At 42.0% G+C, this 14,038-nt stretch overlaps 15 pseudogenes; all 15 read right to left on the bottom strand.

Annotated features, from left to right (window-relative positions):
- Positions 1–279: 279 nt before the first annotated feature.
- Positions 280–398, bottom strand: LOC137114958 (5S ribosomal RNA; annotated as a pseudogene).
- Positions 399–1,255: 857 nt separating this feature from the next.
- LOC137114799 (5S ribosomal RNA) lies at positions 1,256–1,374 on the bottom strand (annotated as a pseudogene).
- An 857-nt stretch (positions 1,375–2,231) lies between these two features.
- Positions 2,232–2,350, bottom strand: LOC137114655 (5S ribosomal RNA; annotated as a pseudogene).
- Positions 2,351–3,203: 853 nt separating this feature from the next.
- LOC137114683 (5S ribosomal RNA) lies at positions 3,204–3,322 on the bottom strand (annotated as a pseudogene).
- Positions 3,323–4,175: 853 nt separating this feature from the next.
- On the bottom strand, positions 4,176–4,294 carry LOC137114956 (5S ribosomal RNA; annotated as a pseudogene).
- Positions 4,295–5,151: 857 nt separating this feature from the next.
- LOC137115222 (5S ribosomal RNA) lies at positions 5,152–5,270 on the bottom strand (annotated as a pseudogene).
- Positions 5,271–6,127: 857 nt separating this feature from the next.
- LOC137114453 (5S ribosomal RNA) lies at positions 6,128–6,246 on the bottom strand (annotated as a pseudogene).
- Positions 6,247–7,099: 853 nt separating this feature from the next.
- Positions 7,100–7,218, bottom strand: LOC137114955 (5S ribosomal RNA; annotated as a pseudogene).
- Positions 7,219–8,075: 857 nt separating this feature from the next.
- LOC137114452 (5S ribosomal RNA) lies at positions 8,076–8,194 on the bottom strand (annotated as a pseudogene).
- An 853-nt stretch (positions 8,195–9,047) lies between these two features.
- LOC137114954 (5S ribosomal RNA) lies at positions 9,048–9,166 on the bottom strand (annotated as a pseudogene).
- An 853-nt stretch (positions 9,167–10,019) lies between these two features.
- On the bottom strand, positions 10,020–10,138 carry LOC137114953 (5S ribosomal RNA; annotated as a pseudogene).
- Positions 10,139–10,991: 853 nt separating this feature from the next.
- On the bottom strand, positions 10,992–11,110 carry LOC137114556 (5S ribosomal RNA; annotated as a pseudogene).
- Positions 11,111–11,963: 853 nt separating this feature from the next.
- LOC137114703 (5S ribosomal RNA) lies at positions 11,964–12,082 on the bottom strand (annotated as a pseudogene).
- An 854-nt stretch (positions 12,083–12,936) lies between these two features.
- LOC137114952 (5S ribosomal RNA) lies at positions 12,937–13,055 on the bottom strand (annotated as a pseudogene).
- An 853-nt stretch (positions 13,056–13,908) lies between these two features.
- LOC137114874 (5S ribosomal RNA) lies at positions 13,909–14,027 on the bottom strand (annotated as a pseudogene).
- Positions 14,028–14,038: the final 11 nt, after the last annotated feature.

Genomic DNA, 14,038 nt, shown 5'->3' with positions numbered 1-14,038 from the left:
TTTTAAAACTCCAGGAAGTGTAGGATGGACCAATCAGCTTCCTGTACTGCCCCCCAATCCGGCCAATCAGGCAGGGCACCTATAAGAACAAGAAAATAAAAACAACACATATGGCCAGGACCGTAACATGGTCTACTAGTAATGAAGCACGATGGTTGGCAAACCAATAAAGTAGCAAAACAGCAATGAAAGAACAAAATTTGATGAAAATATAGAACAATTTCTATGAATAAATAGGCAGTAACACCAGCTTGTGCTGCCCGTAAACCCAAGCAAAAAAGCTTACAGCACCTGGTATTCCCAGGCGGTCTTCCTACCAAGTACTAACCAGGCCCGGCTCTATTTGGCTGCCGAGATCGGACGAGATCGGGCGCTTAGAGAGCGGTGTGGCCGTAAGCTGCATTTGACATCATCAACAGCTCTTAAAAACGCTGGAGAAGCAGAATGCATGACACTTGCTAAGAAGAAGATAAATATGGCAAAGTACAAAGTATTATAACTGTACTGGTCTGTTACGCCCCTGTCTAGGGGGTCAGGGTGAAACAGACAAAGATAAATTTGGATGTTCCCTCTCCGATCCTCAAACCAAAATCCAGGATTGAGATGTTCCAACAGAATGATATTTATTTTAAACGAAAGAAAGTGTCAAACAAAACATGACTCTACAACTCAGGGCGAACCAAGGCCAACATAATAAACAAAATAAGCCATTTCCCACCGAAAGTGTTAGCTAGCCTGATAGAAATAAACAAACCAAAAGATAGTCGCTAACCCTAACTCCCTAATGTGAAAACACTCCAAAGAAAATGGCAGTTCACCCCTACAGATTTAATACTATTTACAAAATATACAATTTATAAACAAATCCACGGCACAAAACCTAACAATTCAAAAATGCTAAATAAGGTTTGGAAACCAAGAACAGCAAACAGGTGCTGATGCCAGAAAGAGCCTCGCTAGCTGTTGGGAACCGTACTTTTAAAACTCCAGGAAGTGTAGGATGGACCAATCAGCTTCCTGTACTGCCCCCCAATCCGGCCAATCAGGCAGGGCACCTATAAGAACAAGAAAATAAAAACAACACATATGGCCAGGACTGTAACATGGTCTACTAGTAATGAAGCACGATGGTTGGCAAACCAATAAAGTAGCAAAACAGCAATGAAAGAACAAAATTTGATGAAAATATAGAACAATTTCTATGAATAAATAGGCAGTAACACCAGCTTGTGCTGCCCGTAAACCCAAGCAAAGAAGCTTACAGCACGTGGTATTCCCAGGCGGTCTTCCTACCAAGTACTAACAAGGCCCGGCCATATTTGGCTGCTGAGATCGGACGGGATCGGGCGCTTAGAGAGCAGTGTGGCCGTAAGCTGCATTTGACATCATCAACAGCTCTTAAAAACGCTGGAGAAGCAGAATGCATGACACTTGCTAAGAAGAAGATAAATGTGGCAAAGTACAAAGTACTATAACTGTACTGGTCTGTTACGCCCCTGTCTAGGGGGTCAGGGTGCAACATACAAAGATAAATTAGCATGTTCCCTCTCCGATCCCCAAACCAAAATCCAGGATCGAGATGTTCCAACAGAATGATATTTATTTTAAACGAAAGAAAGTGTCAAACAAAACATGACACTACAACTCAGGGCGAACCAAGGCCAACATAATAAACAAAATAAGCCATTTCCCACAGAAAGTGCTAGCTAGCCTGATAGAAATAAACAAACCAAAAGACAGTCGCTAACCCTAACTCCCTAATGTGAAAACAGTCCAAAGAAAATGGCAGTTCACCCCTACAGATTTAATACTATTTACAAAATATACAATTTATAAACAAAACCACGGCACAAAACCTAACAATTCAAAAATGCTAAATAAGGTTTGGAAACCAAGAACAGCAAACAGGTGCTGATGCCAGAAAGAGCCTCGCTAGCTGTTGGGAACCGTACTTTTAAAACTCCAGGAAGTGTAGGATGGACCAATCAGCTTCCTGTACTGCCCCCCAATCCGGCCAATCAGGCAGGGCACCTATAAGAACAACAAAATAAAAACAACACATATGGCCAGGACCGTAACATGGTCTACTAGTAATGAAGCACTATGGTTGGCAAACCAATAAAGTAGCAAAACAGCAATGAAAGAACAAAATTTGATGAAAATATAGAACAATTTCTATGAATAAATAGGCAGTAACACCAGCTTGTGCTGCCCGTAAACCCAAGCAAAAAAGCTTACAGCACCTGGTATTCCCAGGCGGTCTTCCTACCAAGTACTAACCAGGCCCGGCTCTATTTGGCTGCCGAGATCGGACGAGATCGAGCGCTTAGAGAGCGGTGGGGCCGTAAGCTGCATTTGACATCATCAACAGCTCTTAAAAACGCTGGAGAAGCAGAATGCATGACACTTGCTAAGAAGAAGATAAATGTGGCAAAGTACAAAGTACTATAACTGTACTGGTCTGTTACGCCCCTGTCTAGGGGGTTAGGGTGCAACATACAAAGATAAATTAGCATGTTCCCTCTCCGATCCCCAAACCAAAATCCAGGATCGAGATGTTCCAACAGAATGATATTTATTTTAAACGAGAGAAAGTGACAAACAAAAAATGACACAACTCATGGCGAACCAAGGCCAACATAATAAACAAAATAAGCCATTTCCCACAGAAAGTGCTAGCTAGCCTGATAGAAATAAACAAACCAAAAGACAGTCGCTAACCCTAACTCCCTAATGTGAAAACGGTCCAAAGAAAATGGCAGTTCACCCCTACAGATTTAATACTATTTACAAAATATACAATTTATAACAAAACCACGTCACAAAACCTAACAATTCAAAAATGCTAAATAAGGTTTGGAAACCAAGAACAGCAAACAGGTGCTGATGCCAGAAAGAGCCTCGCTTGCTGTTGGGAACCGTACTTTTAAAACTCCAGGAAGTGTAGGATGGACCAATCAGCTTCCTGTACTGCCCCCCAATCCGGCCAATCAGGCAGGGCACCTATAAGAACAAGAAAATAAAAACAACACATATGGCCAGGACCGTAACATGGTCTACTAGTAATGAAGCACGATGGTTGGCAAACCAATAAAGTAGCAAAACAGCAATGAAAGAACAAAATTTGATGAAAATATAGAACAATTTCTATGAATAAATAGGCAGTAACACCAGCTTGTGCTGCCCGTAAACCCAAGCAAAAAAGCTTACAGCACCTGGTATTCCCAGGCGGTCTTCCTACCAAGTACTAACCAGGCCCGGTTCTATTTGGCTGCCGAGATCGGACGAGATCGAGCGCTTAGAGAGCGGTGGGGCCGTAAGCTGCATTTGACATCATCAACAGCTCTTAAAAACGCTGGAGAAGCAGAATGCATGACACTTGCTAAGAAGAAGATAAATGTGGCAAAGTACAAAGTACTATAACTGTACTGGTCTGTTACGCCCCTGTCTAGGGGGTCAGGGTGCAACATACAAAGATAAATTAGCATGTTCCCTCTCCGATCCCCAAACCAAAATCCAGGATCGAGATGTTCCAACAGAATGATATTTATTTTAAACGAAAGAAAGTGACAAACAAAAAATGACACAACTCATGGCGAACCAAGGCCAACATAATAAACAAAATAAGCCATTTCCCACAGAAAGTGCTAGCTAGCCTGATAGAAATAAACAAACCAAAAGACAGTCGCTAACCCTAACTCCCTAATGTGAAAACGGTCCAAAGAAAATGGCAGTTCACCCCTACAGATTTAATACTATTTACAAAATATACAATTTATAACAAAACCACGTCACAAAACCTAACAATTCAAAAATGCTAAATAAGGTTTGGAAACCAAGAACAGCAAACAGGTGCTGATGCCAGAAAGAGCCTCGCTTGCTGTTGGGAACCGTACTTTTAAAACTCCAGGAAGTGTAGGATGGACCAATCAGCTTCCTGTACTGCCCCCCAATCCGGCCAATCAGGCAGGGCACCTATAAGAACAAGAAAATAAAAACAACACATATGGCCAGGACCGTAACATGGTCTACTAGTAATGAAGCACGATGGTTGGCAAACCAATAAAGTAGCAAAACAGCAATGAAAGAACAAAATTTGATGAAAATATAGAACAATTTCTATGAATAAATAGGCAGTAACACCAGCTTGTGCTGCCCGTAAACCCAAGCAAAAAAGCTTACAGCACCTGGTATTCCCAGGCGGTCTTCCTACCAAGTACTAACCAGGCCCGGCTCTATTTGGCTGCCGAGATCGGACGAGATCGGGCGCTTAGAGAGCGGTGTGGCCGTAAGCTGCATTTGACATCATCAACAGCTCTTAAAAACGCTGGAGAAGCAGAATGCATGACACTTGCTAAGAAGAAGATAAATATGGCAAAGTACAAAGTACTATAACTGTACTGGTCTGTTACGCCCCTGTCTAGGGGGTCAGGGTGAAACATACAAAGATAAATTTGGATGTTCCCTCTCCGATCCTCAAACCAAAATCCAGGATTGAGATGTTCCAACAGAATGATATTTATTTTAAACGAAAGAAAGTGTCAAACAAAACATGACACTACAACTCATGGCGAACCAAGGCCAACATAATAAACAAAATAAGCCATTTCCCACAGAAAGTGTTAGCTAGCCTGATAAAAATAAACAAACCAAAAGATAGTCGCTAACCCTAACTCCCTAATGTGTAAACACTCCAAAGAAAATGGCAGTTCACCCCTACAGATTTAATACTATTTACAAAATATACAATTTATAAACAAAACCACGGCACAAAACCTAACAATTCAAAAATGCTAAATAAGGTTTGGAAACCAAGAACAGCAAACAGGTGCTGCTGCCAGAAAGAGCCTCGCTAGCTGTTGGGAACCGTACTTTTAAAACTCCAGGAAGTGAAGGATGGACCAATCAGCTTCCTGTACTGCCCCCCAATCCGGCAGATAAGGCAGGGCACCTATAAGAACAACAAAATAAAAACAACACATATGGCCAGGACCGTAACATGGTCTACTAGTAATGAAGCACGATGGTTGACAAACCAATAAAGTAGCAAAACAGCAATGAAAGAACAAAATTTGATGAAAATATGGAACAATTTCTATGAATAAATAGGCAGTAACACCAGCTTGTGCTGCCCGTAAACCCAAGCAAAAAAACTTACAGCACCTGGTATTCCCAGGCGGTCTTCCTACCAAGTACTAACCAGGCCCGGCTCTATTTGGCTGCCGAGATCGGACGAGATCGGGCGCTTAGAGAGCGGTGTGGCCGTAAGCTGCATTTGACATCATCAACAGCTCCTAAAAACGCTGGAGAAGCAGAATGCATGACACTTGCTAAGAAGAAGATAAATGTGGCAAAGTACAAAGTACTATAACTGTACTGGTCTGTTACGCCGCTGTCTAGGGGGTCAGGGTGCAACATACAAAGATAAATTAGCATGTTCCCTCTCCGATCCCCAAACCAAAATCCAGGATCGAGATGTTCCAACAGAATGATATTTATTTTAAACGAAAGAAAGTGTCAAACAAAACATGACACTACAACTCAGGGCGAACCAAGGCCAACATAATAAACAAAATAAGCCATTTCCCACAGAAAGTGCTAGCTAGCCTGATAGAAATAAACAAACCAAAAGACAGTCGCTAACCCTAACTCCCTAATGTGAAAACACTCCAAAGAAAATGGCAGTTCACCCCTACAGATTTAATACTATTTACAAAATATACAATTTATAAACAAAACCACGGCACAAAACCTAACAATTCAAAAATGCTAAATAAGGTTTGGAAACCAAGAACAGCAAACAGGTGCTGATGCCAGAAAGAGCCTCGCTAGCTGTTGGGAACCGTACTTTTAAAACTCCAGGAAGTGTAGGATGGACCAATCAGCTTCCTGTACTGCCCCCCAATCCGGCCAATCAGGCAGGGCACCTATAAGAACAACAAAATAAAAACAACACATATGGCCAGGACCGTAACATGGTCTACTAGTAATGAAGCACGATGGTTGGCAAACCAATAAAGTAGCAAAACAGCAATGAAAGAACAAAATTTGATGAAAATATAGAACAATTTCTATGAATAAATAGGCAGTAACACCAGCTTGTGCTGCCCGTAAACCCAAGCAAAAAAGCTTACAGCACCTGGTATTCCCAGGCGGTCTTCCTACCAAGTACTAACCAGGCCCGGCTCTATTTGGCTGCCGAGATCGGACGAGATCGGGCGCTTAGAGAGCGGTGGGGCCGTAAGCTGCATTTGACATCATCAACAGCTCTTAAAAACGCTGGAGAAGCAGAATGCATGACACTTGCTAAGAAGAAGATAAATGTGGCAAAGTACAAAGTACTATAACTGTACTGGTCTGTTACGCCCCTGTCTAGGGGGTCAGGGTGCAACATACAAAGATAAATTAGCATGTTCCCTCTCCGATCCCCAAACCAAAATCCAGGATCGAGATGTTCCAACAGAATGATATTTATTTTAAACGAAAGAAAGTGACAAACAAAAAATTACACAACTCAGGGCGAACCAAGGCCAACATAATAAACAAAATAAGCCATTTCCCACAGAAAGTGCTAGCTAGCCTGATAGAAATAAACAAACCAAAAGACAGTCGCTAACCCTAACTCCCTAATGTGAAAACGGTCCAAAGAAAATGGCAGTTCACCCCTACAGATTTAATACTATTTACAAAATATACAATTTATAACAAAACCACGTCACAAAACCTAACAATTCAAAAATGCTAAATAAGGTTTGGAAACCAAGAACAGCAAACAGGTGCTGATGCCAGAAAGAGCCTCGCTTGCTGTTGGGAACCGTACTTTTAAAACTCCAGGAAGTGTAGGATGGACCAATCAGCTTCCTGTACTGCCCCCCAATCCGGCCAATCAGGCAGGGCACCTATAAGAACAAGAAAATAAAAACAACACATATGGCCAGGACCGTAACATGGTCTACTAGTAATGAAGCACGATGGTTGGCAAACCAATAAAGTAGCAAAACAGCAATGAAAGAACAAAATTTGATGAAAATATAGAACAATTTCTATGAATAAATAGGCAGTAACACCAGCTTGTGCTGCCCGTAAACCCAAGCAAAAAAGCTTACAGCACCTGGTATTCCCAGGCGGTCTTCCTACCAAGTACTAACCAGGCCCGGCTCTATTTGGCTGCCGAGATCGGACGAGATCGGGCGCTTAGAGAGCGGTGTGGCCGTAAGCTGCATTTGACATCATCAACAGCTCTTAAAAACGCTGGAGAAGCAGAATGCATGACACTTGCTAAGAAGAAGATAAATGTGGCAAAGTACAAAGTACTATAACTGTACTGGTCTGTTACGCCCCTGTCTAGGGGGTCAGGGTGCAACATACAAAGATAAATTAGGATGTTCCCTCTCCGGTCTCCAAACCATAATCCAGGATCGAGATGTTCCAACAGAATGATATTTATTTTAAACGAAAGAAAGTGTCAAACAAAACATGACACTACAACTCAGGGCGAACCAAGGCCAACATAATAAACAAAATAAGCCATTTCCCACAGAAAGTGCTAGCTAGCCTGATAGAAATAAACAAACCAAAAGACAGTCGCTAACCATAACTCCCTAATGTGAAAACAGTCCAAAGAAAATGGCAGTTCACCCCTACAGATTTAATACTATTTACAAAATATACAATTTATAAACAAAACCACGGCACAAAACCTAACAATTCAAAAATGCTAAATAAGGTTTGGAAACCAAGAACAGCAAACAGGTGCTGATGCCAGAAAGAGCCTCGCTAGCTGTTGGGAACCGTACTTTTAAAACTCCAGGAAGTGTAGGATGGACCAATCAGCTTCCTGTACTGCCCCCCAATCCGGCCAATCAGGCAGGGCACCTATAAGAAAAAGAAAATAAAAACAACACATATGGCCAGGACCGTAACATGGTCTACTAGTAATGAAGCACGATGGTTGGCAAACCAATAATGTAGCAAAACAGCAATGAAAGAACAAAATTTGATGAAAATATAGAACAATTTCTATGAATAAATAGGCAGTAACACCAGCTTGTGCTGCCCGTAAACCCAAGCAAAAAAGCTTACAGCACCTGGTATTCCCAGGCGGTCTTCCTACCAAGTACTAACCAGGCCCGGCTCTATTTGGCTGCCGAGATCGGACGAGATCGGGCGCTTAGAGAGCGGTGGGGCCGTAAGCTGCATTTGACATCATCAACAGCTCTTAAAAACGCTAGAGAAGCAGAATGCATGACACTTACTAAGAAGAAGATAAATGTGGCAAAGTACAAAGTACTATAACTGTACTGGTCTGTTACGCCCCTGTCTAGGGGGTCAGGGTGCAACATACAAAGATAAATTAGCATGTTCCCTCTCCGATCCCCAAACCAAAATCCAGGATCGAGATGTTCCAACAGAATGATATTTATTTTAAACGAAAGAAAGTGACAAACAAAAAATGACACAACTCATGGCGAACCAAGGCCAACATAATAAACAAAATAAGCCATTTCCCACAGAAAGTGCTAGCTAGCCTGATAGAAATAAACAAACCAAAAGACAGTCGCTAACCCTAACTCCCTAATGTGAAAACGGTCCAAAGAAAATGGCAGTTCACCCCTACAGATTTAATACTATTTACAAAATATACAATTTATAACAAAACCACGTCACAAAACCTAACAATTCAAAAATGCTAAATAAGGTTTGGAAACCAAGAACAGCAAACAGGTGCTGATGCCAGAAAGAGCCTCGCTTGCTGTTGGGAACCGTACTTTTAAAACTCCAGGAAGTGTAGGATGGACCAATCAGCTTCCTGTACTGCCCCCCAATCCGGCCAATCAGGCAGGGCACCTATAAGAACAAGAAAATAAAAACAACACATATGGCCAGGACCGTAACATGGTCTACTAGTAATGAAGCACGATGGTTGGCAAACCAATAAAGTAGCAAAACAGCAATGAAAGAACAAAATTTGATGAAAATATAGAACAATTTCTATGAATAAATAGGCAGTAACACCAGCTTGTGCTGCCCGTAAACCCAAGCAAAAAAGCTTACAGCACCTGGTATTCCCAGGCGGTCTTCCTACCAAGTACTAACCAGGCCCGGCTCTATTTGGCTGCCGAGATCGGACGAGATCGGGCGCTTAGAGAGCGGTGTGGCCGTAAGCTGCATTTGACATTATCAACAGCTCTTAAAAACGCTAGAGAAGCAGAATGCATGACACTTACTAAGAAGAAGATAAATGTGGCAAAGTACAAAGTACTATAACTGTACTGGTCTGTTACGCCCCTGTCTAGGGGGTCAGGGTGCAACATACAAAGATAAATTAGCATGTTCCCTCTCCGATCCCCAAACCAAAATCCAGGATCGAGATGTTCCAACAGAATGATATTTATTTTAAACGAAAGAAAGTGACAAACAAAAAATGACACAACTCATGGCGAACCAAGGCCAACATAATAAACAAAATAAGCCATTTCCCACAGAAAGTGCTAGCTAGCCTGATAGAAATAAACAAACCAAAAGACAGTCGCTAACCCTAACTCCCTAATGTGAAAACGGTCCAAAGAAAATGGCAGTTCACCCCTACAGATTTAATACTATTTACAAAATATACAATTTATAACAAAACCACGTCACAAAACCTAACAATTCAAAAATGCTAAATAAGGTTTGGAAACCAAGAACAGCAAACAGGTGCTGATGCCAGAAAGAGCCTCGCTTGCTGTTGGGAACCGTACTTTTAAAACTCCAGGAAGTGTAGGATGGACCAATCAGCTTCCTGTACTGCCCCCCAATCCGGCCAATCAGGCAGGGCACCTATAAGAACAAGAAAATAAAAACAACACATATGGCCAGGACCGTAACATGGTCTACTAGTAATGAAGCACGATGGTTGGCAAACCAATAAAGTAGCAAAACAGCAATGAAAGAACAAAATTTGATGAAAATATAGAACAATTTCTATGAATAAATAGGCAGTAACACCAGCTTGTGCTGCCCGTAAACCCAAGCAAAAAAGCTTACAGCACCTGGTATTCCCAGGCGGTCTTCCTACCAAGTACTAACCAGGCCCGGCTCTATTTGGCTGCCGAGATCGGACGAGATCGGGCGCTTAGAGAGCGGTGTGGCCGTAAGCTGCATTTGACATCATCAACAGCTCTTAAAAACGCTGGAGAAGCAGAATGCATGACACTTGCTAAGAAGAAGATAAATGTGGCAAAGTACAAAGTACTATAACTGTACTGGTCTGTTACGCCCCTGTCTAGGGGGTCAGGGTGCAACATACAAAGATAAATTAGCATGTTCCCTCTCCGATCCCCAAACCAAAATCCAGGATCGAGATGTTCCAACAGAATGATATTTATTTTAAACGAGAGAAAGTGACAAACAAAAAATGACACAACTCAGGGCGAACCAAGGCCAACATAATAAACAAAATAAGCCATTTCCCACAGAAAGTGCTAGCTAGCCTGATAGAAATAAACAAACCAAAAGACAGTCGCTAACCCTAACTCCCTAATGTGAAAACGGTCCAAAGAAAATGGCAGTTCACCCCTACAGATTTAATACTATTTACAAAATATACAATTTATAACAAAACCACGTCACAAAACCTAACAATTCAAAAATGCTAAATAAGGTTTGGAAACCAAGAACAGCAAACAGGTGCTGATGCCAGAAAGAGCCTCGCTTGCTGTTGGGAACCGTACTTTTAAAACTCCAGGAAGTGTAGGATGGACCAATCAGCTTCCTGTACTGCCCCCCAATCCGGCCAATCAGGCAGGGCACCTATAAGAACAAGAAAATAAAAACAACACATATGGCCAGGACCGTAACATGGTCTACTAGTAATGAAGCACGATGGTTGGCAAACCAATAAAGTAGCAAAACAGCAATGAAAGAACAAAATTTGATGAAAATATAGAACAATTTCTATGAATAAATAGGCAGTAACACCAGCTTGTGCTGCCCGTAAACCCAAGCAAAAAAGCTTACAGCACCTGGTATTCCCAGGCGGTCTTCCTACCAAGTACTAACCAGGCCCGGTTCTATTTGGCTGCCGAGATCGGACGAGATCGGGCGCTTAGAGAGCGGTGTGGCCGTAAGCTGCATTTGACATCATCAACAGCTCTTAAAAACGCTGGAGAAGCAGAATGCATGACACTTGCTAAGAAGAAGATAAATGTGGCAAAGTACAAAGTACTATAACTGTACTGGTCTGTTACGCCCCTGTCTAGGGGGTCAGGGTGCAACATACAAAGATAAATTAGCATGTTCCCTCTCCGATCCCCAAACCAAAATCCAGGATCGAGATGTTCCAACAGAATGATATTTATTTTAAACGAGAGAAAGTGACAAACAAAAAATGACACAACTCATGGCGAACCAAGGCCAACATAATAAACAAAATAAGCCATTTCCCACAGAAAGTGCTAGCTAGCCTGATAGAAATAAACAAACCAAAAGACAGTCGCTAACCCTAACTCCCTAATGTGAAAACGGTCCAAAGAAAATGGCAGTTCACCCCTACAGATTTAATACTATTTACAAAATATACAATTTATAACAAAACCACGTCACAAAACCTAACAATTCAAAAATGCTAAATAAGGTTTGGAAACCAAGAACAGCAAACAGGTGCTGATGCCAGAAAGAGCCTCGCTTGCTGTTGGGAACCGTACTTTTAAAACTCCAGGAAGTGTAGGATGGACCAATCAGCTTCCTGTACTGCCCCCCAATCCGGCCAATCAGGCAGGGCACCTATAAGAACAAGAAAATAAAAACAACACATATGGCCAGGACCGTAACATGGTCTACTAGTAATGAAGCACGATGGTTGGCAAACCAATAAAGTAGCAAAACAGCAATGAAAGAACAAAATTTGATGAAAATATAGAACAATTTCTATGAATAAATAGGCAGTAACACCAGCTTGTGCTGCCCGTAAACCCAAGCAAAAAAGCTTACAGCACCTGGTATTCCCAGGCGGTCTTCCTACCAAGTACTAACCAGGCTCGGCTCTATTTGGCTGCCGAGATCGGACGAGATCGAGCGCTTAGAGAGCGGTGGGGCCGTAAGCTGCATTTGACATCATCAACAGCTCTTAAAAACGCTGGAGAAGCAGAATGCATGACACTTGCTAAGAAGAAGATAAATGTGGCAAAGTACAAAGTACTATAACTGTACTGGTCTGTTACGCCCCTGTCTAGGGGGTCAGGGTGCAACATACAAAGATAAATTAGCATGTTCCCTCTCCGATCCCCAAACCAAAATCCAGGATCGAGATGTTCCAACAGAATGATATTTATTTTAAACGAAAGAAAGTGACAAACAAAAAATGACACAACTCATGGCGAACCAAGGCCAACATAATAAACAAAATAAGCCATTTCCCACAGAAAGTGCTAGCTAGCCTGATAGAAATAAACAAACCAAAAGACAGTCGCTAACCCTAACTCCCTAATGTGAAAACAGTCCAAAGAAAATGGCAGTTCACCCCTACAGATTTAATACTATTTACAAAATATACAATTTATAAACAAAACCACGGCACAAAACCTAACAATTCAAAAATGCTAAATAAGGTTTGGAAACCAAGAACAGCAAACAGGTGCTGATGCCAGAAAGAGCCTCGCTAGCTGTTGGGAACCGTACTTTTAAAACTCCAGGAAGTGTAGGATGGACCAATCAGCTTCCTGTACTGCCCCCCAATCCGGCCAATCAGGCAGGGCACCTATAAGAAAAATAAAATAAAAACAACACATATGGCCAGGACCGTAACATGGTCTACTAGTAATGAAGCACGATGGTTGGCAAACCAATAAAGTAGCAAAACAGCAATGAAAGAACAAAATTTGATGAAAATATAGAACAATTTCTATGAATAAATAGGCAGTAACACCAGCTTGTGCTGCCCGTAAACCCAAGCAAAAAAGCTTACAGCACCTGGTATTCCCAGGCGGTCTTCCTACCAAGTACTAACCAGGCCCGGCTCTATTTGGCTGCCGAGATCGGACGAGATCGGGCGCTTAGAGAGCGGTGTGGCCGTAAGCTGCATTTGACATCATCAACAGCTCTTAAAAACGCTGGAGAAGCAGAATGCATGACACTTGCTAAGAAGAAGATAAATGTGGCAAAGTACAAAGTACTATAACTGTACTGGTCTGTTACGCCCCTGTCTAGGGGGTCAGGGTGCAACATACAAAGATAAATTAGCATGTTCCCTCTCCGATCCCCAAACCAAAATCCAGGATCGAGATGTTCCAACAGAATGATATTTATTTTAAACGAAAGAAAGTGACAAACAAAAAATGACACAACTCAGGGCGAACCAAGGCCAACATAATAAACAAAATAAGCCATTTCCCACAGAAAGTGCTAGCTAGCCTGATAGAAATAAACAAACCAAAAGACAGTCGCTAACCCTAACTCCCTAATGTGAAAACGGTCCAAAGAAAATGGCAGTTCACCCCTACAGATTTAATACTATTTACAAAATATACAATTTATAACAAAACCACGTCACAAAACCTAACAATTCAAAAATGCTAAATAAGGTTTGGAAACCAAGAACAGCAAACAGGTGCTGATGCCAGAAAGAGCCTCGCTTGCTGTTGGGAACCGTACTTTTAAAACTCCAGGAAGTGTAGGATGGACCAATCAGCTTCCTGTACTGCCCCCCAATCCGGCCAATCAGGCAGGGCACCTATAAGAACAAGAAAATAAAAACAACACATATGGCCAGGACCGTAACATGGTCTACTAGTAATGAAGCACGATGGTTGGCAAATCAATAAAGTAGCAAAACAGCAATGAAAGAACAAAATTTGATGAAAATATAGAACAATTTCTATGAATAAATAGGCAGTAACACCAGCTTGTGCTGCCCGTAAACCCAAGCAAAAAAGCTTACAGCACCTGGTATTCCCAGGCGGTCTTCCTACCAAGTACTAACCAGGCCCGGCTCTATTTGACTGCCGAGATCGGACGAGATCGGGCGCTTAGAGAGCGGTGTGGCCGTAAGCTGCATTTGACA

This window comes from Channa argus, unplaced genomic scaffold, assembly GCF_033026475.1.
Source record: "Channa argus isolate prfri unplaced genomic scaffold, Channa argus male v1.0 Contig020, whole genome shotgun sequence".
NCBI classification, from domain to species: domain Eukaryota; kingdom Metazoa; phylum Chordata; class Actinopteri; order Anabantiformes; family Channidae; genus Channa; species Channa argus.
This window is presented reverse-complemented; position numbering and strand designations above follow the sequence as displayed.